Raw genomic sequence first — 24859 nt, 5'->3', positions numbered from 1 at the left:
AAACAGATGATTAGCTCAAATCACTAAATACGCAAAACACACATCCACTACAAGGCTATCTCCTGTGGGCCATAATCCCTTCTACATACCATTATATGACTTTTGAGGGCCAGAAGTTCTTAATTTCAAAAATAGTACAGAGAAGGAAGAGCAGACCTGCTGTTTGTGGTAGTACATGTACCAACAGTGATGGCTTTCTACCCAGATAAGAAAGCAGGAATGTTTCAGGCACTAATCTTTCTATGAGTAAAAAGCTACCTGCCTTTGCCCTCATGAGCCAGGGCAGGTCCAACTTCAGAGACTAAAACAGCTTTAGTCATGCATCATAACTTGATCCTATATCCCATGAAGTCATCCATTTGATAACACAGTCTCATAAAGCCATACACACATTCTCACTGCCTAGAGCTAAACAATATTGTTAAGGGCAGAGGACAACCTGCCACACAAAAGAGCAGCAGTCACACAGCTTCTCACTACATTACAGCCCACTGGGAGAAAAACCCCAACCCACTCTCACAGTGCTTCCAAACTCAATTCTTTACTCTCAAGATTTCCAGATCTAAACCAAAGTCAACTACAGAGTTTTCTATAAAACACTACTTCCTCTGATTTGTTCTTAAGTATCTTTCTATCTATGAATGTCTTCTGCCTTCAAAATAAGACCCTCAAAGTCTGCCTTCCTCCACCACCCACCCCTTTAGTTCTATAATCAAGACCTTACATATTCCCCAACCCTTAAAACAATACCAACTCTTCCTCACATGCCCCTTATAGGATGTTTTTATGCTCTGGTCACTCCTCTGTAACGATCATTTGAGGGTCATCTGACTATAGCACCTGACTGCCATTTCCAATATGCTAATAATTTTCCTTTAGTTACTTCTTTGTTAAAGAAGCTGAGTCATAATGTGGACTGTCCCCTCTTTTCTGCTCATTTTAAAAATACCCTGAGCACACGCAGGTCTCTGGCAAATTTCACAGAAAAGCTCAGCAGCAAGGTTGTTTTTTTTTTTTCTCTGTAAAATGCAAGATATATTTGAAAGTAAACTGCATTTCAGGAGTGTCACTACTGTACGCTGTACTACCAAGATATAGTGCAGCATACTACTAAAATAAGATAAATATTGCTGCTTCATAGTGATTGAAGCTGAACCATACTTATGAATCAAAAAACCTCCTAATGTTAAATTAGTTTAATGTTAGGTTGGATATGGGTGAGATAATATTCATGTAAACACCTCATCATCATTTATGTAAACACTTTAGTGGTTAAAAAAAGTAGTCCAGATTTCTAGGCATCATTCCGTTCATACTTGTCAACAGAAAATACGTTTTCTTCAGACATTCTGCATAGGGACACCAAGTGGAAGCAACATGAACAAAGACTGACAACCTTGCTACCCAGCATTATAAGAACTTACAAACTTCAAGAAAATCATAGAATCATAGAAACATGGGGTTGGAAAGGACCTACAAGATCATCTAGTCCAACCATCCTCCTATCACCAATACTACCCACTAAGCTACTAAATCATATCTCGTAGCACCTTGTCCAGGCGCTTGTTGAACACCATGAGGGACGGTGACTCCGCCACCTCCCTGGGCAGGCCATTCATGTGCCTGACCACTCTTTGAGAGAAAAGGCTTTTCCTGATATCTAATCTAAATCTCCCCAGGCGCAACTTGAGGCCATTCCTCTTGTGCTATTACTAGTTATCTGGTAAGGACAAAACAAGATGGGGAAACTGCAGATGTTTTACTGAGATTATAAATTAATTTTATTAAAAAGCATGTGATATAAAGGTATTTGTTATCTCCTCCATATTTTACATGACTGTAATTTACTCAACCAAATCTCCTGATGGCATAAAATGATGAAACTTCATCAATACTGAGGGAAAATAACCTCTTAGTAGACACAGTGTCACTAGGAGATCTAGGAGATTGAACCACAAGTCACCTAGAAAGAGATCAGCTACCCCATTGTCTTCTCAGGTCAGGTACCCCGATAAAAAGTATGAAGAACATGCTGACACTTCTAAGTCATTTGTTCAAGCACCTGTTCTAAAAACAAGTCAGATTTTCTTAAAGAGCCATTACACACCACAGCTCCTCCTGTACAGATGAGGACAGAGTTTGCTGTTGCAGCAAAGCGCACTGAAAGAAGTTTCATATAGCCTAATATACATAATAACACCTTGTGCAATGAAAGTGTCCAGGTTGAAAAGGAATAGCATGGCAAGTAGCTCTCTCACATGGAGGGAATGCACAGCAATTGCAGCCCGCCTCTGTGTCTGAGCAGCCCACGCTCCCTTGCTCAGTGCTGCTGTGCAGCACAGACATTCTTCACATTGCGTCCTGGGGTCTCTGCACAGTGCACAGTTCTTCGTTGTGTGCCGCTAAGCACGAGTAACTTGAATGATACACCAAGCTGCTGGGAAGGTACCACGTGAAATGTGAGACTTAAAAGCTTTCATTTTCGTACTGACTATTGACTTCATAATCCCTGAAGTACACCATAAAAAGCGTTTGGAGAAAGAACCAACTTTTTACCTGTTGTACCGCATTAGATATCTAAACAGACAGTAAAACAGATGAACTATAAGCATCTGTCACCTTTATTTATTATTTCACTCTTTAAAATCTCACATGAGCACAGAGAGCACTGTGAAGGGCAGAGTGCAAAGCAAAACAGATGGGGCTGACTCCGTGAAGTTCTGGCTCATGTCTGGTGGCCTGAAGAGACCTCTGTGACTTTTCAGTTCTCTTTAAGAAAATCTTCCCTCTGACACTAAGACATTCCTCACCTTTACTCACTCTTCTTGCAGAAAATCACCTCGTAGACACCATAACTGCTTGTTAGGAATCCCTTCTGTCCTTCTGTCCTTGCACAATTCTGCTTTTTGATTACAATACCAAATAACCATTCTAGCATCCTTTGCAAAGAATAAATACATTTACATACTTACTGTGTCATTTCTTATTCTTCCAAGTGTTTGACGTTATGGATCACATTTTTCTTCTCGTTCAGCTATCCAGGGCCCAAACTCTTCTAAGTAGGGTCCTGGAGCACAGTGAGTGCTGTGTGCTATGGCAGTGCAGCTCTACAGCAGAGGCAGTGGCATTTCGGTGGTGTTGGATGACACAATAGTGTTTCTATCTCTGAAGTGCTAGATCTTCTCTCGGTGCATGGCTAATATGTTTACAACCCATGCTAGAGTTTCACAGGAATTAACAAGGCTAAAATTTGATCTCATTGTTGAGAACATGTGAATATCTTCCTGGTTGAGAGGTGCTTTGGAACAATAAAGCCAGATGACAACGGAGGCAGATGGAATACAGCAGCATGTAAAATTACTGTCTGATTTGGACTATGAACTATGCTCCTGTGTAAAGCAACATAAACAAATCAATAGCTGTTCAGGAAATGCTGAAATTCTGGAAAGATTCTTCCCTATGCAGTTGTTCAGAGGGTGTGTCTTCCAGTCTGGAATTTGATCCATCTGGAACTGTCACGCAGCCCTGAGGGCGATCCCTTGCTTCCAGCCCATACACATGTCCCTGCAAGTGAAAAATCTGAACAAGCTGCCCACTGGAAATGCAAATTCAGACTCTGGGACTGTGCTGTCCCAGCTTCCACTGTGCACTCCACACCAGGAAAATGTACCACGCTTGCAGGAGGCAGTTCTCACCTCAGGAAACCATGGGCTGGTGGGGGACACAGGCAGTGCCTTACTAGAGAAAGTTCAAACAGCTAGAGAGAAAAATCAAAAAGCTATAGAGAAACGGGAGTGTCTTTAGGACTGTAAGTTGCATGGTATACTCCCCCTGCTTTGTGCAGAAAGCACAGGTTCAAACAGGTGCAGGAATTGAAGCAATTTCAGGCGTGAAATTTTATGCAAAAGATATTGAAGAAACGGGAACCGCATCTGAGCGGTAAATGTCCAGCATTACCGGAGGCATGTAAATGGGAAGCAGAATGCTTCCAGAGCACCCTGTAGCTGCACAGATCCTCTTGGGTCCCTGTGTTCTTCTGTTGCAGTCAGTCTGGCAGTGCGGTAGGAGCTGGCACTAAGTTTTTATGCTTTCGCTTTACAGCAATAAATGTCAGAATTTCAGAGACCTTTGTGAGAAATAAAGGAATATCTACTAAAATACCCTGAAACTGAGGACTCCCAGACCACTGGTCCTTTCTACAATAGTCACCTGGACATTCAGCCCGGTATGACTGTCTTGGCATAGGACATCATCAATTTGCACTTAAATAACAACAGTATTTTTGAAAAGGGACGGCGCTCTGCTGTTCACAGACAGCTGCCTTTGTTACCTGAAATGCCATTAGTGGTGATATTCTTCTGGGGCTGGATCCTTCTGCTTTGTCTACTCCACAGCAACGGGCAAGGCCCTGCCTGGTTCAGAATATACTTTTTGCCAGCATAATGGACTCTGCACAGCAAACACATGCATAACTCCATGCTGCAAAATGAAAAGCATGATCTCGTTCAGTATTAGGGCTCTAACAGCAACAATTGGCCTTAATGACCCTGATCTGCCTTACCTGGGATCTCCCCACCCCTGATCCCTGACCATTGGTCCAAGACCCTATTTAAGATCAAATTGAGGGGCCTTTGTTCTTTTTGCTGAGCTGTGTTATAGGAGGGTTTGTCTCTGTCTTGGTGGTAGTAATGTTTGTATTTAGTTGTGGATCCTATTGATAGTGATATGTCGACTGATTTCCTTTGATGTTGTTGTAGACTTAAGTGGGCAATTGCTATGTGACCTGATTTTGATCTGTGTGGATTTTTCAGACCTGCATCATCACTGTAATCTTGCCTGGTAACTGGATGTGTGGTTCAACATGGCTACAATCTGTGGTTCTGCCTGGCTTGTTATGCTAAGGTACAAGGGGACTTGCTTTGCAGCTGGGGTGACCAAGAGGTGTTGTGAGCCCAAATCAGTGTCAGGGAAGCAGTGGGGCAGAGTGTCTGCTACTGTTAGCTGGGCTTTTGCTGCAGGCAACCTGCAGCCCCATAGGGTGAGCTTGCACTGGCCTCTTGTGGTTTCTACAACAAAATGTGCACCTGGGATTTGCATGACTCATTGCTCTTGCTCTGCTCCATCTTCCAGAGTGACTGGGACTGCAATGCTGGACATAACATCTATAGTGTATTCATTTAAAGGACTTCACTTTACCTGTGCTTTTTGCCTTCTTATCACAAAACACAAGCATAGCATCAAATGTAACTTAAAATGGTTGAGCTAAGACACTCAAATCAAGGAATTTCAAGTTCTTTGTACCCTGGAGCTTAAATCTGTGGTCATTGTGCACATACCTGCAACACTTATATAAACTGATGGGGCTCTGCATTACAGTATAATAGTAATTTTGATCATTTGCTGTAAAAGCATGTTCAGAAGGGATTTTTTATTTTTTGGTCTGAATGTAGTATCCATGCAAACATATCTTTGGAATTAAAATGTTTGAACTTAAAATTTCTTTTGTAAAATGAATACAAGTGTAATGTAGCAGCCAGATGAAAAAAAGACTTTTTTGTCAGAGGTTTTCGTGAAATTCAAACTTTGTCAGTTCTCACTTAGGTTGTTTACCCTGCTGCTTTCTGATTTTTTTCTATTTTCATTCAAGTCCATTTTGAGAAAAATATCTTACTGCAAGCCTTCTTTGATATATTAACTCAGAAAATGGTATTGAATTCAAAAGATTAATCTAAGTGCTATATGTTAACAAAAATAACGTGATATGTTAACTACTTTCCTACATTGGGCTTGTTTCTTATTTCTTCATTTTATTCACTCTTTAGATGATGAAAGCTCCTGATTATACATTTGAGCCTTTGTGCTGGTCTCTAAAGAAACAGAAATGCCATTCCAATATAAGTACTAATACTAACCGTCTTATCTAATTTCTGTCAACAAAATAACACAGGTAAACACCTATGAGCTTTTGAGTAATACCTGCCCTGTAACCCTTGGTTAATAAAGATGCAGTGGAGTAAAAACACCACGAGGTGGTGTGGCCCCAAGGATGCTACTTGGCTGATGGAGTTACTCTTGACAGAAGCTTGTATTTCACTTGGCAAAGCTGGAATAAAATTGTTCTCCTGCTGGTTGAGGGGATGTCAGGCCTGTCAGCATCTGTGTATCAGAGTAAAAGGCACTGCTGAGAATGCTCTAGTGGCTCTTTGTAGTTCAGGGAAAAACAAGTTGTTTGTGTTGGGAAGATGTTTTAAAAGCCTGTGTAATTAAACTGCTAATGAGGCTATTAGACCTTTCTAAAAGTAGCTTTCAAAATTTAAAGAAACATCAAATACAGAAAAGATGAAAGGAATATGGAGTTTGGTATATGAAATGTGTAGATACAACCCCAGATGCCAAACCCCTCACTTAAACCTGTCTTGGTACCACACTTGAAAATGGCAGCTGGAAGCCCATTTTGAAAGCTAAGTCTTCTGTGAGTCTGGGAAATTACAGACCATTAAGTCATTTGCCTGGATGAGGCAAATTAGTAGAAAAGAATGAAGATGAGTCAGTGAATTGGGGGCTAAACCTATAACATGGGCAAAGGGTTAACAAAGCTTTTGTCTGGGAAAGCTGTGGATTGGGACCTCCTCGGGTGTCAGCATGAATTGGTGGGTGGGCAGGCAGAGGACCCAGGTGATATGGGTACTTTTTCTGATATTTTCCTGGAGGAAATCAGTGTCCACCACATGTTCCTCAGTAAAGGAGAGGAGAAAGGGCTGATGTAGAAGAATAAAATATTAGAAACAGAAGGCAGGATGCAGTAGTCTCTTTTCTTACCAAAGAGCTGGTCTGAGTCCCACAGCTCTACTTGGGGGCATGTGCTCTTTGAATAAGGAAAACAAAAACTTCCAGTTCAAGAAGCTAAGTTACATGCTGTAAGTACTTTACAGCATGTATCAATTAAGTCTCCCATCAGTGGCCTTTTGAGGATATAGGATCAGATCTAATAACAGTAATGTGATGACAGCTGGGGATAATGGTGGGGCACAACTACAGTCACAACAGCCATAGCTTTCGGGGCAAGAGCAAAATCTTGCACACAAATAATGGTCAGGTAGAATGAACTCAACATGCTAGAAAAGTGCATGGCTAGACTAAGATTTTGGACTTGGTGTTGGACTGCTTCTTACCGTTAAGGTCAAGCTCTGAATGTCACTGACAAGAGGCTGCTGTGTCTGACTTCGCCTCAAGGTGGAACTGTGGGCCTGCCTGGACCCACAGGGAGGGTAAAGGAACCACGGAAAGGGCTACCCGCGTTTCTCCTGCGGTGTAAGGGTCTGCAGTCACTACGACAGAGCTGGGAATTGCTTACCTTGCTTTTATTCGACCAAAGAAACGGTGGGAGGCAAAACTTTGAGTGGGTTTCTGGGAGCAGGGTGTTCCCGGCTAAAATATCTGTGGGGGAAAAATTTGACTTCCTAATGAGGTCCTAAAATTTGAACCTAATGAGGTTCCTAAAATTTGACTTCCTAATGAGGTCCTAAAATTTGAACCTAATGAGGTTCCTAAAATTTGACTTCCTAATGAGGTTGCTTTAAGAAGTCCTATAATTACACTTATTGTGCTGTATTTTATTGGGGTGACTGGGCCAGAGAAGAGGGCAGGAGAGGAGACTTGGATACATGGGTCATAAGCTCTCCCCAGCACTCCAGTAGCCAGCTGGCTGCACCTGAAGACCTATACTTAACACTTCCCTACCAAAGGGGTACCTGTGTTGAGTTTGAGGCTGGGGGAGCTGATGCGGATAGGAGGCCGTAGTCAAGGACATCAGGAGATCTTCATGGGCAAGAAATAATAGCAGAGTAAGGCCATGAGATGTTCACCTTCAGTTACAAGCTCTACCGTGGTTCCAGTGACAAAAATAAATAAATGGTCATGTACAAAGCTAAATGATACTACAGTCTATGAAGCACTTGCAAAGAGAAATCAAAATATTCCTAGTAAGGCCAAGTACTACTAAAGCAAATAATCTGGAGTAAAAATGTTGAGGCCCGAAGAAATAATGTTCATTGTAGGCTTTTCTGTCAGAAATGCACAAAGCTGCTTCTGCCATTGTTGTGAATAGGTAAATATCCTTTCTTTGAGCTTTCAGATGAACGAGTGGCTTGACTGCTAAGAGGCTAAACATCCTCCCATCAGATGCTGCAGTCGTATAGAAACACAAGGTTGGAGAGGACCTACAGGATCATCTAGTCCAACCGTCCTCGTATCACCAATACTACCCACAAAGCTACTAAATCATATCTTGTAGCACCTTGTCCAGGCGCTTCTTGAACACAGTGAGGGACGGTGACTCCACCACCTCCCTGGGCAGGCTCTTCCAGTGCCTGACCACTCTTCGAGAGAGAGAGTTTTTCCTGATATCTAATCTAAACCTCCCTAGGCACAACTTGTGGCCATTTCCTTGAGTCCTATCATTAGTTATCTGAGAGAAGAGGCCAACTCCTTCCTCATCACAACCTCCCTTCAGGAAGTTGTAGAGTGCAATGAGGTCTCTCCTGAGCTTCCTCTTCTCCAGACTAAACAATCCCAGCTCCCTCAGCCGCTCCTCATAAGACTTGTGCTCCAGACCCCTTACCAGTTTTGTTGCCCTACTCTGGGCACACTCCAGGGTCTCGATGTCCTTCATGTAGTGAGGGGCCCAAGACTGAACGCAGTACTCGAGGTGTGGCCTCACCAGAGCCAAGTACAGGGGGACGATCACCTCCCTGTTCCTGCTGGCTACACTATTCCTGATACAGGCCAGGATGCAATTGGCCTTGTTGGCCACCTGAGCACACTGCCAGATCATGTTCAGCCGAGCATTGGTCAACATTCCCAGGTCCCTTTCCTCTTCACAGTCTTCTAGCTGCTCTGCCCCAAGCCTATAGCGCTGCATGGGGTTATTGTGGCCAAAGTGCAAGACCTGGCACTTGGCCTTGTTAAACCTCAGCCCAGCAGTCCAGCCTATCCAGATCCCTCTGAAGGGCCACCCTACCCTCAGGCAGATCGACACTACCTCCCAACTTGGTGTCATCTACAAAGTTACTGAGGGTACACTCAATCCCCTCATCTAGGTCATCAATAAAGATATTAAACAAGATAGGTCCCAGTACTGTATGTAGCACTGAGCTCTTGCCTGCTGGATCTATGAGCACAAAATGATTGAGATAGTGGTGTGCTGCAGTCCTTAGGAGGCTTGCCAGCATGGGATCACCTGCTAGAGGTTTAGATGTGGTGAGATCTTCCCAATTATACGCTAGTCACTGAGGCTGATGTGTGACGTGTCTCTCTAGTAAACGTAAGCTTCTTACTGGTTATGACCCGTAAGGATAATCTGAACTTCCAGGACCAGGTGGATGTGCCTGAAACTGACACAGCAAAAACACTGCATGCACGAACTCCAGAACAGGCTTTACAATACAATGGAGCACCTGTGTGGAAAAGAGAACTCTCAACAGCTTGCTATTTCCTGGGTGGTTTGTCTATGCGTGCAGTAACTTGTCGCTGCTTATTGCTTTCAATATTGTATCATAAATGATGATATTTCTCATAAAATAGAATGTGAGCACCTCTTTGTCACGTTGTGAAAATCACATGGACATCGGATCATTCTCTACTTTGGTTCAAAGCAATCCTAAAGAAACCAATTTAGTCCTTGTATTGGGACAGACCCTTAAAATAGGTTGCAAAGCTTTTAAACATACAATTGAAAATCTCCAGGGGAAGTGGGATCATATTTCAGGCATTCTACATTTTTCATTTTTCACATTCATTTAATTGACGACACTTTTGGTGTTATCAAAATGTCTTGCTAATGTACTGTTGTGTCTTGCTCAAAAATAAATATCTTACCAAATGTGGGGAAAAATGCTTCATCTCTTTCTGCATCATGTCTCGGGGCACATGCTTCAGCATTTTTTCTTTTCTGCTACAACAGTAGAAGCCATTGACCTAGAAAAAAAAGAAGTGAGCAATGGTTATTAGTGCTAACAAGCTGCCTCTAGGTAACACCTCTCATTGGGCAATGTGAATAAATTCAGTCTAAAACCTCATGACTAGTGGCACTTTTGAGCTTTCAGCAAAACCAAAGGCATCCGCAGCCAACAACTAGACCATGAAACAGCTCTAGGAAGTTTTGCCACTGCTGACAAGCTGACAAAGGACACAAGATCAAGCCCATAGAAAGCACTTGTGATTAAAAATCCCTTCAACATCTGGCACTGGGCAGGTATCCTCACAGAGTAAAGGACTGTTTACACTGAGAGGTGTGTACTGGATACAATTCAAATAAAGCAATATATCTACAGCTTGCCTGCTGTTTGAAGATGGGAGGCAAAGAGATTCTGAGAGGTCTTTACTGGTGTGCCAGAACTGGAAGAAAAACCTCTGTAGTTTTCCCTTGCTTTTCAGAAATGATTTAGTTTGAATTTTATTTCTGTTTATTAGACCGGGGAAGAAAGCAAGCCTTCAGGAAAAGCACAGAGGTCCCTTCTAAAGCTGAAACTTGAAGGAAGAAATGCTGTTGATTATTTTTTTGTTCCTTCAGAAGATTTGCTCCTTCAGTATTTCCAGCTGAGTCCTTCAAGAACCTCATGAAACCCCTCTAACAATGACTAGCAGGCCAAAACAGCTTTTCTAGCATTAGTGATCTCATTGCACCACGGATTGCCTGCTCTCGGGGGCTCTGAGGGTGCCAGTGATCTTGGAGGTCTATTCCAAACCTTAATGATTCTATGATTTTAATTGGCCTTAATAGCCTTGACTGGCCCCATCTGCAGCCTCCTCCATACACACCCCCATGCCCAGGGGCCCTGAAGCTCATTTAAGCTCTGGCTTTGGTGCTTTAGCTTTTTCCTGGTAGGTGTCTTGTTCAGCATCATCTGTGGACCTGTATGGTCAAGGACTGTGTTGTTCTGCTCCCCTGTGCTGTGAACTGACTTTCCCCTTTGACCTTGGACTTAGTTTATTGCCATGATCTCGACTCTGGGTTGAACCTGGCTGTGATCTCTGGGCCTGCCTGGCTCACCTTGTTCAGTTATGGTGGGATGGGGTCTGGGCAGTGAGGCTCCTGCCCTGCCTGCTGGGTTCTTGTACTTGGCTCCATGTTCCCTGGGGAGCAGCTGGCTCTCGGGGCCTTATATCAATGTGTTGTTGACTTGCTTTACTACATTTAAGCCCTGATTCCTGATGCTAGTGTCTGGTTGCAGTTTCAAGATAGATATTAACTGGAAAAAGAAGATATTTATATATTGGAATTCAAATAATAACCGGGAAGACTCTTTACTTTGCAATCCATGTTTATATAAAGAAACACTCAAGTGGATTCTGTTTATTTCCAGTGTTACTAATAATTTCCTTCAGTCAATACCATCCTAAAACATTTCTTTAATGATGTCTACTTCTGTAGAGCATGATCTCAGGCTTTTTGAAGTAAAAGATTACAGTGGAATATAATGCTCCTTTCACAGCTGGACCCCTGTTATGTTTGCTTATCTTACACGCTCTGAGAGAGAACAATAAAAACTTCAAAAGGACCGCTGAGTCACATGTATTTAAAAGGAATTTGATGCTGTAGAAATGGCAGTGGTGGTAGGACTTATGCAAGGCTACAGGGTAGTCATAAATATCTTTAATGACTATGCATTTGAAATGTGCACCAAGTCACATACCGGCCCAAAATCCTTTTCGTATTTTTAACTTAAATGATATTGTTAAGGCATGTGAGACAAAGGAAAAAAATCTTAGATTTCACAAGTGAATACTGCAGTAGGGAAACCATCCCAGTGACTTCAGTGGGATGAATAAGACCCTTGTAATCTCCAATCATGGATCAGGTCAAGTAATGCAAAAGAGAAATAAGTCATCGAAATCCTACATTTGACCTGATTCAGTTTCTAGAAGGAAATTCAGCTTCCATCTAGTGTCTATCACTGCCATTACTGTGAAGACAAAACAGGTTGCAATGAAGAACAGGGTGTCAGCTGTAGCTAAATTTTCTTGCTCTAAGGTGTGGAGCAAAACCATAATCCAACATAAATATTATTTTTTTGTGTTAGTTTATTAAATGCAGTGAGGGTGAAAGGTATTGCTGGAATCCTTCCTAGAGGATTGTAAGGTAGATAGATTGTAGAAAGCAAGAAAGCAAGCTTTTACATTACTAAATCCCATATTCAGCTTCAATTTGAAAATGTTCAAGTGCCTAAAGTGTTAAAGTTAAGCTCATACTGTTAAGCTGCCTATTTTTAAGCACAACAGATAGAATGAGGGTGGTGTTTTTCAAAGGTCTTCCAGAAGTCTTAAATTCTACTTGATAACTCACAAATCCTATGCCTGCAAAAAGAAAACCTAGATTTACTTGCCTTGTCTGAAGTCTGTACCTGTTATGTCTAAGAACTTTGTTAATCATTCATTTAATCATGTAACCTACAGCAATCCCCTCTTCCCATTTTTAAAGGTGCACACATTTCGCTAAAATAAAAACATTAATCGTTGAATTCTCATGGCCTTTAAACTAACATTTCTTCATGCTGTAAGCCTTAGAGTGTTTCTTTTTCTGAACCTCTGGAAAAGAACTGTGGTAACTCAAATTCATGTCCTGGGAGACAGGCAGCTTCTAGCTATGCAGCTAGGTAATCTTACAGTGGGGAAGTCAGGCACAAAGAAATAAAGCCTAAATCTTCAAATATAATTAATTTGCTCTGGAATCACCTTAGAGGATGACAGTTGCATCTTTGCAGATCCTACCCTGACCGATAATCCCAGTCTCAAAACTCTCCAGTGAAGCCAAGAGGTGGACTGAAATCTCCTGAGTTCCAGGTTAGCGCTTTAAGCACGATTGTCTTTCCTCTGACTTGATCAATGTTTCACATCATGTAAATGCAATAAATGTAATTGAAGTGCTCATTTTGTCCTGGGTGGCTCTTAACATTTTTATTTCATGAGGGACTTGCCTTAACCTGAAAATTTTTAATAGGCCCATGTTCTTACATGGGCACTCCTTAAGCAAGGTACTTAAATTGTCTTGATTACTACTGTTACAGATATCCAGTAACTTGAGCAGCAATTATAAACGCAGAGCAGATGTGAAAATTAGGTCATTTGTCTAAGTATCCATATGCAGATTCAAGTGTATGACTTCAAATATCAAAGGGTTACCTTGCATGTAGAATGTTAACCCATACCAGATATGGACTAGACAGAAAATACACATGCCCATGTTCTCTTTTCACAAAGCCATTTTGGGTCTTCGGAGGGAATTTCAGACAATTTCTCCAGTCAAACACCGACGCTGGAACGGGAGCTTCAGGTTCTGGTCTTGGTGTTGTGGTTCTGGCTTCTTCGTTGATGCTTAGGACCATGGCCATTAGCAGCTGATTGTGCAAGAGTGCTGAAGGGTGTGGAAAGGCTCCGTGGACTTGGAAGAGCTGTGGCTCTGCAAGCGGGCAGCGTGCAGAGCACGCTGAGTCACTGCCAGCATTATTCATCCCTGCTGTGGCAGTGTGCAAAAGCCCTGCTGTTGGTAAGGGGATGCTGTTCTTGATACTCCTCAAGAGCTAGGAAAATGGGATGCTTGCGGTCAGGTGCTAGAGTTTTGCAACCTGCGGTAAGCCCTGCACTAAACGCTCTCAGATGGCATCTGGTAAGAGCACAAGTGCTGTCAGAAACCGTGTATATGTCCCCTCTCTGCTGTTCCTGACTTGTGGGTTTATGCTGAAAGAGAGGATCTAATGCAGCCTCTTACAGGGCCAGAAAATTATTCTGAACTTGCTAATGAACTACACCGGGACCTTAGGTAGAAAGGTGGCAAAATGCTGTGTTCTCAGAAGAAAAGCACTCTCAACGAACAGAAATGTTAAAATACTGATTACAGCTCCTAGGCAGGAAGCTGCCCTGCTGTCCTTGAGGAGGGACCACCACCGCTGTTTCAAAATGATGGCGTCCTTGTTTGCGTGCCATTAGTGCAGAAGTGACTTCTTACACAGGATGGCCAGGATGACACCATGTAACACAAAGATTGCAACAGGATGTGGTATGGGTTTATTGTCTTGCTGGAAGTCATTACAAAGTTCCTCTCTCGAAGTAAAATGACATGACAATGGCCGGTGGATGTCCCCACAAGGAATGATTCACTTTGAAACAAGCCATGGCTGGCACATCTGCCTGAGGACAGGACCCAGCAAAACTGCCAAAATGCAATTTTGCTGCTCTGCCTTTTGCAGATAAACATCACTGGGAGACATATTCACGATCTGAAAGATGTGAGGCACCTGTTGCTTGCCTTACGCAACTGCTCTTCTGCCTCCAGCCCGCTTGTTTTCTTTTTCTCCTACAGAAGCCACATGCGGCCCAGTGCTCCGGCTGTAATGAGATAGTTGTGATAGTCTTTGTAAACGAGAAGTAATAACAGTATGATCTGACTGCTTCCTGAGCAGTGCTGCGTGCCTGATGTCCTCATTGGTTTCTGTCAGGGTTAAGGGATTGAGCATAGTTGTAGAGATGCCCAACACTTGCTTAATTTACGCCCATGGCTGCTAGCAGGAAAAGCTAACATGACTGAACTTGCCAAGAAATGAGGTGATCTACATGTTAATGTATACGGCTTAATAAAAATAGCTTTCCTGCTGCAATAAAAATGTCATGATGTCTTATAATTCTGCTGTCTTACCACTTACTTGATGGCACCTTAGTTCTTTAAGGCTTTAGAGCAATTGTTGCTAATCCTTCAGATGTTATCTGCCTGCCTGTGCAGCATGCCTGATGTGTCAAACCATGGATTACAGTAAGTAATTTTCTAGGCCACGTTACTACCACTTAAGATGTAGTTTGAGGCATACAACTTTGGGGAAGCCAAAAGAAGACATTCCTATGCCTTTCTTAGCCCTGATCTCTTGTTCATGGTGCTGCAGCATAGCTCTTGGACTGCCTTCTTGGTTATTTCACTGCCACTGTCATCGAGGCACAAGATAAAATGGGACTCCGTCAAAAAATAGGAATCACCCTAAAGATAAAATGACCAGCACTACAGCAGGGAGAGAAAAAAAACAAAACAAAACAAAACACAAACCTCTCTATAATAATGAGCACCTTGGAAATCTCAACCCTTTCTATTTCCAGATCTCAAAATAAGTTCCAGAAGTCCTTCATGGAAACCCGAATTTGACTGCATGTTAATGAGAAATACTGTTCCTTCCTGGATTAATCTGTCCAAAACATAATAAAACAGTATTGTAGGTGTGGATTATTGGGAAATATCTTTGATTCAGAGAAGAAATAAGGAGAGGATAATAAAGGAGTGGGAGGAACTCATCATGGTATGATATGACTTGCCTTAATGTTCTGCTTGAACAATAAAGTATAATTTTGATTGTTTTCAGAAGGCAAGCAACTCATTAGTTGTCTTAACTTGTGCCACCCTGTTCACACTTTGTATTGGCATCAAATCACATTCTCAAACACATACTCAAAAATCAATATGAAAAACTTATTTGCTCTTATTCTTTCTGTAACAGATAAATGCTTTTCATCTGGAATTTCTTTTGGTGAATGATTGCAATAATGTTTGGCATTTCCTTTCGGAATGGATTGTGAAAAGAGTAGGATACGTACTGGCTGATATGGGATAACAAGCATTCCTTTCAGAATGCACTATGTTGATTTTAAGGGATGACACAATTTTTATTTCAAAAGATCTTTAGAAAGAAAAACACTGAACAGTGTCCCAAAACACGGATTTTAAAAACAAGAACTACTGTGGCACAAAGCTTTGGACTTCTTCTTATTTATCATGGCTGAAGTATTTATGCCAGGGCAACAAAATATATCAGCTTTTTCATTTTGAGTGGACCTTTCAGTACACTGTGCTTCAACGCTCAATGATAAATTGAGCCCTATCTTAAACTGGGCATAAAAGCCTAAAAATTTGGATGAGGCTGCACATATGTACTCCTGAAGTCATTTTTTTCCTTCCTTTCCAATTCTATACCTTGAAGTTTAAGCCTTATTAATTAATTTTAATAACGAGGGCTATGAGTGCAAGTGTAATCTGTTGCTATCCCCTTTCACACACTTCTATAGTGTACTTCAAAAACTTACATGAAAAGTGACGTTCAAGTCAACAAGTGCACATCCTGCTCATTTTGCAACATTAGCTGGAAGGAAATTGTAGTTCAGTAACCATTCCTGGTCAAAAATACAACTAAGTTTTTACATCTCCCTTACTAAAGAGCAGAAGAAATGCTTGCAAACCATTAATTACAAAGAGTTTTACTTGTAAGCACTAACTGTAGGAAATGAGACAAAGCATTTGAGCCCCCCTTGCTGCTCCTGGTACATTGACTAGACAATTTTATCATCTGTGATAGTTGCCAAAGTGACTCTCGTTTCACGGAGAAAAGCATTTGAAATTGCAGCAATAGAGCTGAGAGGTGCAGTGTGGTTATGGGATGTTTGCAGCTCCAGAAGTGTAAATTAAAGCTTTCTCCAAAGCTGGCTCCAAATTAACACCATGGTAATAAGTATGAGCTTATTTCAGCCGGACAGCCAAAGGGCGTTGAATACAGTATGAGGTAATCATTCTTTGAGATGCTACAACCTGATTTTTTTTTTTTTTTATGTCATCTGTATTAATTTGCTAGGCCTTCAGTGCTCATGAAGGGTGCTGCCACTCTTCAAACACTCACCACCTGAGGTCAGTACCAAACTTGTGGTCAACCCACAAGTATCAATAACACCTGCGTGCAGTAAGTAGCAGAAGCGTTAAAGCAGCCATGTTGATGTGCTGTAACATCCCGATCTTGTAACATAAGATTTCACACATAAGGTTCCAGCTTCCAATGTCATACGTTGGAGAAGTAACTGTTGTCACTTAACTGCTTTGCCAGCAGCAATGAATCACCCCTTGTTACAGGTGAAACTGAGTCATGGAGTCAGGTTCTGGCAAAACTTGACTGGATCATTTGTAATGGTGTTCCTTACAGGTCTGGGAAATGATGCTATCCCTCTGTTACCCCATCAAAATAATCAGGTTATTTTTATTCCTTTCCATTTCTATACTTTGAAGTCCATAAGGTTGGCTCTATCAGACCTCCTGGGTAATGGCAAAGTCAGAGCTACTTTTGGATCATCAGAAAGATTTTATGGAAGGACGCACTAAGCCGAAGCATGAAGGAGAAAAATTTGTCTCAAAGTATCCGAAGTCCTTAAAGACTGGCAAATTTATAGTGGTTTCAGTGTAACAGATCTCAGCCAAATGCCTTGACCAGAACAGTAAAACCAGAATACATGAGATTGTTCTCGTGTATCTGGGAGAGAACCTTTAAAATCTCACCAAAGCCAAAAAGTAGATGCAAACATGAAGGCTAGCCAGGAAGATGGGGCCCTAAGATCTCTTGAATTTCTCATTTACTCTCTGACAGTCTGTGAGAACCTGCCTGAGATCATCATTCTACCCAAGGAAGTTTTGTCTGCCAAAATTGCAGAAATCACGGAGATTTTGCAGAATCCAGGGAAATGTTTTCTGAAGAATTCATGTGATTAGCAGGATGAACCTTATAAAGACTGTCAGCCAGTGAGCGGTCACGCATACTGCTTGAGAAACGAAATGATAAATGAGATGCTGGAATCAAATTTATAATGACTCTTAACAGGATCCAGACTCTCCAGCGATTATTGCACTTCAGAAGAATGGGGAAGGTGTAGGGTTTTGTGTGGGTGGTAAAATCTTCAGCAGTGACTATTTCTAGTGCATGCCTTACAGTCATAATTGTTTCCTGGTTAACTGTACTGGGACTGGATATCTCAACAGGTAGGACTTAATGAACAGGTATTAGCAGACCTCCAGGAAAGTGCTGACCAAATCAAACCCCTGGCTGCATATTTATGTCCTTGATCCACATTTAAGATTCAGACATTTTTCCTGGTTCAGGTCTGGAACACACCACTAATGGTCCATGTCAACACACAGTTTAAGATAAATTGCAAATGGGTCGATTCTTGTGTTCTAGTTACGTTAATTTATATGACACTAAATTAGGTCTGGGCTAGAAGTAAGAGAAACAATGGTACGTAAAAGTAATTTTTACACCTTGCATTGAATTCCAGTGACAAATATTTTCCCTAAAACAAATAGGCAAAGAAGACTTTTATTCAAAGAACTTGTTCATTAACAGCCATGACTGGAAGCTGGATTCTGTCAGCAAGAACAGCTGTAGCCATCTTTTGCGAAGGGCTGTTTGCTTACACTGTTGCAGTTAAAGGTTGGGCTTGACGATGTCGTAGGTCTTTTCCTACCCAGAGGATGCCCTGATTTCTGCATATCGCAAGGAGGTTCTTGGAACTTGACTGCTACTTCAGTGGCGAAGCACTGTTGCTCTGTGGATTCCTGTGCACAGCTGCACATCCAAGAATCCAAGACCAGAAGGACAAACACTGAAGAACAGTATGAAATTTGTACTCGGCTCTGGTGAGGCTGCACCTCGAGTACTGTGTTCAGTTTTGGGCCCCTCACTACAAGAAGGACATGGAGGTGCTCGAGAGAGTCCAGAGAAGGGCAACGAAGCTGGTGAGGGGTCTGGAGAACAAGTCTCACGAGGAGCGGCTGAGGGAGCTGGGATTGTTCAGCCTGGAAAAGAGGAGGCTCAGGGGCAACCTTATCGCTCTCTACAGGTACCTTAAAGGAGGCTGTAGCGAGGTAGGGGTTGGTCTATTTTCCCACGTGCCTGGTGACAGGGCAAGGGGGAATGGCCTCAAGTTGTGCCAGGGGAGGTTTAGGTTGTGTATTAGGAAGAACTTCTTTACTGAAAGGGTTGTTAGGTATTGGAATGGGCTGCCCAGGGAAGTGGTTGAGTCACCATCCCTGGAGGTCTTTAAGAGACGTTTAGATGTAGAGCTTAGTGATATGGTTTAGTGGAGGGCTTGTTGGTGTTGGGTCAGAGGTTGGACTAGGGGATCTTGGAGGTCTCTTCCAACCTAGACGATTCTGTGATTCTGTGAAAGAGAGGGCAGAGGGAGAATGGCAGAGGGAGAGGGCTTTCAGAAGCTCAGGATGCAATTTAGTAAATGAAAAAGGCATAAAACCACTAGCAATTGTAACTGTGACCATACAGGCTAAGTCAGATCTTGGTTGATGGTGGTCTGGAAAACATCAGACCCACAGTCATACTTTACCAGTCATACAGAGGCAGGATCTGCCTTGGGTTAAAAGTGATCTGCGTTGGAGGTGTTTCGATCAGATTACAAAATGACTACTTTCAATTGTCACTTTATTTCGATGAGTTAAAGAATAGCTTCACCACTTTCCCCAGAGCACCAGGGTGAATTGCAAATGCACAAGAATCATAGGATGTGAGGAGATATGATTCAGAGCATAACTAATCCAGGGTGGTTAGACATATATTTATACTGCTGAACAATGGTCTTTTTAATGTCAGCTTCACAAAATCTGAGATGTTTTACATGCAAAAGGAGTTACTTTTCCAAAAGCAGGCAAACTACAGGGCTTAAAACCCACAAATTCTGTCTTCTTATCACTGGGCTTTAAAAAAACTAGGGAGCTACTTGTGCAAAAATCAAGGTGCAAATTCACAAACTCCTGCCTTCGCAGAAGTTCTGGTCTGCTATTACATGTCTATGAGCAGTGGGAGAAGGTAAAACAGGTCATAACTAAAGCATTCGTTCAACCTGCTGCTGAATGTATTGTTTCTATCTTGTTTCACATCTTTGGTCTGCCATTAGGAATACTCAACTGTTACTCACCCATTGTTGATTTTGAGGCAATAGGCAGTAAAAATGTTGATCCATGGGAGTTAAAATAATCTCTACAGCAGGAGTTGCCAAGAAGTCAGAATAATCAATTTGTTATAGGAATAAAATTATGACATAAGATGAAGAAAAGAAGAAGTAAAGCCAGTGGCAAGAAAAATGAGTTTGGTTCCCCTGAAAAACATAACCTTCCAGCACTGTCTTAGTAATCTAAAAAAGCAAATGCCTTTGTTCTTTTTTCTTGAAGAGCAGGGCTGGGTGGGAAGAGACAGCAGTCGGGGTCTGTTCCCATCTCTGCTGACTTTCCTGACTCCTGCCCAGTGTCTGTAACAACTGCAGAAGCCATTGGAATACCCAAGTGCAACTGCAGTGCAAATCCTTATTTTTAAATATTAATAGGGGAAACCAGCCTCTTCCACAGCAAATACTGAAAATCAACATACCATAGAGCAGAACAAATACAAATTGTTAGTCTGCCTAAACGGATGCCACGCACCCAGTAAGGCAAATATTTAAGCAGAACCTGTACATAAACCAGCAGAATCTATTCCTCAGAAGTTACCTGCCTGGAGTCAGCTAAGGTTTCTGCAGTGTCCTACCAGCAGGGCTGCACCAGGAGCAGTTTCCGTAGGATGCATTTGTTCCAATTTAGCCTCCAGTTTGGCTCTTGGTCAGGAGCATTTTCTCTCAGCTCCAGTGCTAAAGGTCTTTGTTTAAGGAGCTAAAAACTCTGTCTTGGTTTCACATGATGTATACATACAGTCTGCTTAATGAAGATCAGTCCCACGAAGAGCCAGCTAGCTTCCCACGCAGTGGGGATGGGCCCTCATGGATAAAATGCAGACTGCAGTCCCCTTCCTCTCCACGTTCCTCTGTTTTCACCCCTTGCTCTGGTGCAGGCAGGAAGAATATACGTAAGCTCTGTCTCTCTTGTTCAAACTGATTTTTCCTCCATGCAGCTGAAACTTTGGAAAGAAAAAATGCCATGATGATTCACACAGGAATGTGAGGCCAACGCACCCTCTTCTGTCTCCTGGTAGCTGTCATGCTTCACATCATCCCACTGCATCTGAGCTCAGGACCTTGCTCTTTTTGTAATCTGATCTGATGCAGAAGCGTGACTCTGTTGATTTTCACTTATTCCTGATTTACACCAGTAGGCAGATGGTTAGAATTGCAATACCCAGCTAGGATGAGGTTGTTGATTCTGCTTTGCTTTGCAATTTTAACTGGCAGTAGGCTTGAAAATAACTTCAGGAAAACTACCATCATTTTATTCTCCTCCCTCAAGTAGATCAGGGCTGCCTAGAAAACAGATACTAGTTTTGCCAATAGCACAGGTGATAGAAACTTTCAAAGGGGAGGCCAGGAAGTGAGTGAATTTGTGTGAGAACAAGAGCAAGTGGTACTCATACATATTTTATGGTCTCTTTCTTTACTCTTAACTACTGTTTCTGCTTAGTCTGGAAGTCTTGGCTTTGTCACACTCATTAAAATATTTGTTTGAAAAACTCTTTGGTTCGTGTATTATGATTGGTTTTCAGTTACTTAAGGCAATTAATGAAAAAAGGTATTTATTTAATAGGAAAGACAACATATGATGATACTGACTGAAATTCTGGAAAGCCCCTGAGTAATGCTACTGAAATGTTTATTTTTTAGTAATGTAACTAAAGCATGGCGATCACTTTTGTTTTGAAAAATTAGCTGTGAGTAGCATGAATAGCTTGATCACTCTTCAGGCAGCATCCTATCCATTTTTTTATTTTTTACTTTTTTTTTTTCAATACTACTTCCCTTTCTGGAGATGACTTCATTTCCTATGCAGTTACTACATACACGGGGAAACCCCAGGAATATACAAAGACAGATATTTTCCATCAAAACCGACCCTTTAATGGCTTTTGATTGTATTGTGAATAGGTCATAGGGCACAGAAAGGAAGGACTGCAATTTTGGATTCCTTTGGACTACTGAGAACTGTGAATAAAGTTCTGAGTCAACAATAAAAGCTCTGACTGAGGCTCAGGGACTTTGCTGAAGTAATGCTTGACGTTGTCACCAATGAATTTTTGAAGCCAAGCTGCAAGGGTGGAGTAATAAATGCATTGGACTAGGATCCAGAACAGCTAGCAAGATGAGCAAAAAGGGAAACTAAGCCAGCTAGCAGAAACTGCAGGAGAGGGAGAGAGAGAGCAAAGAAGATGATTTTTATTTGCAGAGCAAGAAGTGACAGTGATGGGTTTAGATGTGTTAGATAGGCATCTATTGCTGGAGCACTTGCTTGTGCTGCAAGGAGATCCACATGCTAGGTTCTCTTGAGACAAAACTCAAAAGCTCTTCTCCTGCCTCCAAAACAGAGCTTTCATTATCAGCATAGGTGGAAAAAACAATTCACCAACATAGGTGTTGCAACTGTACTTCTCTGCAGCAAGAATCACCAGACTGCGTGGAAAATCCAGGAACAGGGATGGTCGCCTCCTGCGTGGTGAGGAAGTGGTGCTGTGGGACAGCAGAGCTTGTGCTCTCATACTTGTTCTCAAAAGGCTTAGTGCAACTTCATGCATTGATGCTCATTTGTTAAATCACTTGCACAGTGACCTTTGTGACACATGCCCAGTCGAGGACTGATTTAGGAAACGCACTTCACTCCATGCCCAGCACTTCTAGAAACAAATGAATGCGATTTCTGTTTGTGTTAATGGTGTTAAATATCAAGCATAAACAGCTTCAGGAAGAGGGGCACAGACAGCCACACAAATTTCAGTAAGCCTTTTCTGAGAAGGAGGACTCATCCAAATGCGTTAATCTTTCAGAATTGCATATTACCTAAACAAAAGAGAAAGAGTATTTTGGCAGAGGGCTGATCCAGACACTGCTGAAGCTTATCGGGAAGATAGGTACCAAACATGTATCTCTTGGTTGCATTTAGTCCACATTTTTCATGTGAAAATCATTCAGTGGGACAGCTGGCAAACTTAAAATCTTGTTGTTTGTTTGTTTTTGTCACTACCTAATTAAGACATGGTTAGGGGGAAAAGACATATCCCTATGGTATAGGTAACTATAAGTAAATTCTCTGTTTGGCCCTCTCAAGTCAGTCAAGTTGCCCCAGGTAAAGTTCACAGCAGAGACTGTCTTACAGCCCAGAGAAACTACAGATGACACAAAAGATGCGGACTGCCAGACAAAGATGCAAAGAAGATGAGACATTTTCCCTTTGCAGATCAAAAGTATGCATAGGTTTTGCATACAGGATCACAGAAGTACAAGAAAACACAGGGAAGAATTTCCCTGAAGGAAATCTACAGCTCAAGCAGGGCTACGTTTTCTTGCTGAACCTAATATTCTTTTAAGGAAGAACAGAAATTGTCACATTCACTGACTCACTTATTCAGCTGTTTCTAAATGATCTTTTAAATGTTTGGATCTAAAATTGCAGACCTAGAGGCAGGATTTGTAAAGACACCAGTGAGGAACCACTGGGGGAGATGAGGTCAAAGCAGTGCTAGAGGAACCCCAGGGGAAAAAAATCCCCCACTGCTCACAGGAACATAAGGAAATGTAAAGTTCCAGGTCACTCACCAGTCGGGGTAAGCTGGGGAGAAGCACACAGAAAATAATCTGAGAAACTCCTTTTTTTCACTCAAGTGCTTTCCTGCCTTTTGCTGTGTCATAGCAAAACTGATGAGAAAGCCTCCACTAGCAGAATTAGCTAATTTTAGGCCTCCAGTAGCACCTACAGATTGATTCAAAATACTCTAACGTGTGCCAGTTTGCGATGTGACTTGGGCAGGGACTTCTGTACCACACATCAATGTCAAAAGTCAGATGCAGGATATTAGATAGTCTCTAGCCAGCATTCAGGGGTGTCATATTGCTGACAAGTCCATCATTTCTCAGAAACCTTATCACCAATAAATGATAAAACTTATGATAACAAAAACGGTTCTGCAGCTGGAGGCTGCCATATGTTGTTTATGATAGTCATATTTAAGGCTTGGGAAGTATTCTTTTCGGTCAGAGACTGTATGCTTTAAAAATTCAGTAGCTTTTAGTTCATGTCATTACCTGCCTCCCATCTTCCAGACTAGAAGCTTGTAAATCAATTTAAACAGCAACTCCTCTCTTGCACCCAAATCATGAAAGTTTACAATAAAACATGTGATGTTTTCATTTATGGTTCATCTTTTCTGACTTCTCTCTGTAACCACAAAAGAAATTTTACATTTGTTGGTTGTGGGTTTTTGAAGGGTGAGTCTCTGCTCACTACTTCTTGCTTTTCTGTCTTTTAAAAGATAATTTTTTTAAACTTTTAAACTTTTAAAACTTTTTAAAAGAAGATTTTTAAATTGCAAGTCAAAACACAGGCTCCAGAACTCTCTGCTCAGTTGCTCTCATTGCTTCATATCAAACTTGTTGACCTGTAGTCATTGCATCAGATGTAAGGCATCTAAGCCCTTTCTTTGTGTTTGACTAGTAATGAGGTACAATAGCCACAAACAAATTGTCTATCTAAATCAAGAAAGCAGAAATACTGTTTCCTTAAAACACAACAGGCAGTAAGCTTTACACAAAGGATATCACCTTCATTCCATACGCAGTACAGAAGCAATAAATTTATCTCTGAGTTAATGAAAAACTTTAATGAAATTAAAGACAAAGAATAGTTTCTTGGGTTTCTTTGGAAAAGGTCTGCACGCCACAGGCAATGTCATTCTTACTTCCATGTTCTCTCTGTGTGTAGGCCAGAAGACATTTCCATTGATACCTGAGTTTACATTTCTGTAGACTGTTTGCTGCTCACGGAAATAGTGTGTTGGGGGGTGAAAAAGTCCAGATAAGGGAATGAGCAACCCAACAGGACAACAATTTGTATCGAGATCATCTGGAGGAGATGTGATAGAGGTCTATAGAATTAAGAAGATGGAAATGAACAATAAGGATCAATTCCTAACTCCTGTTTTCCCATCAAATGAAACCAGGCACAGCATGGGACAGTACTAGGGATAAGTCTCAAACACACCTAACCTTTTCTTACATGTTCCCAGACACCTGCTGATAGCCACAGTTGAAG

At 41.8% G+C, this 24859-nt stretch overlaps 1 protein-coding gene across 7 annotated transcripts in view; it reads right to left on the bottom strand.

The window, feature by feature from the left end:
- RASSF6 (Ras association domain family member 6) overlaps window positions 1–24859 on the bottom strand; it is a 93758-nt gene that overhangs the window by 23326 nt on the left and 45573 nt on the right. For 2 of the 7 annotated variants that reach the window (XM_040557054.1, XM_040557065.1), the window contains exons 1-3: window positions 20543–20745; window positions 9877–9975; window positions 4331–4479 (exon numbers count right to left, since the gene is read on the bottom strand). The gene's annotated coding sequence lies outside the window, so the exon portion shown is untranslated. Of the gene's footprint in view, window positions 1–4330; window positions 4480–9876; window positions 9976–20344; window positions 20944–24859 lie in introns of those variants that run through there. The other 5 variants (XM_040557064.1, XM_040557055.1, XM_040557061.1 and 2 more) reach the window with 5 other exon arrangements.

This window comes from Cygnus olor, chromosome 4, assembly GCF_009769625.2.
Source record: "Cygnus olor isolate bCygOlo1 chromosome 4, bCygOlo1.pri.v2, whole genome shotgun sequence".
NCBI classification, from domain to species: domain Eukaryota; kingdom Metazoa; phylum Chordata; class Aves; order Anseriformes; family Anatidae; genus Cygnus; species Cygnus olor.
The sequence above is the reverse complement of the archived record's forward strand: the minus strand, read 5'-3'. Positions and strand labels throughout refer to the sequence as shown.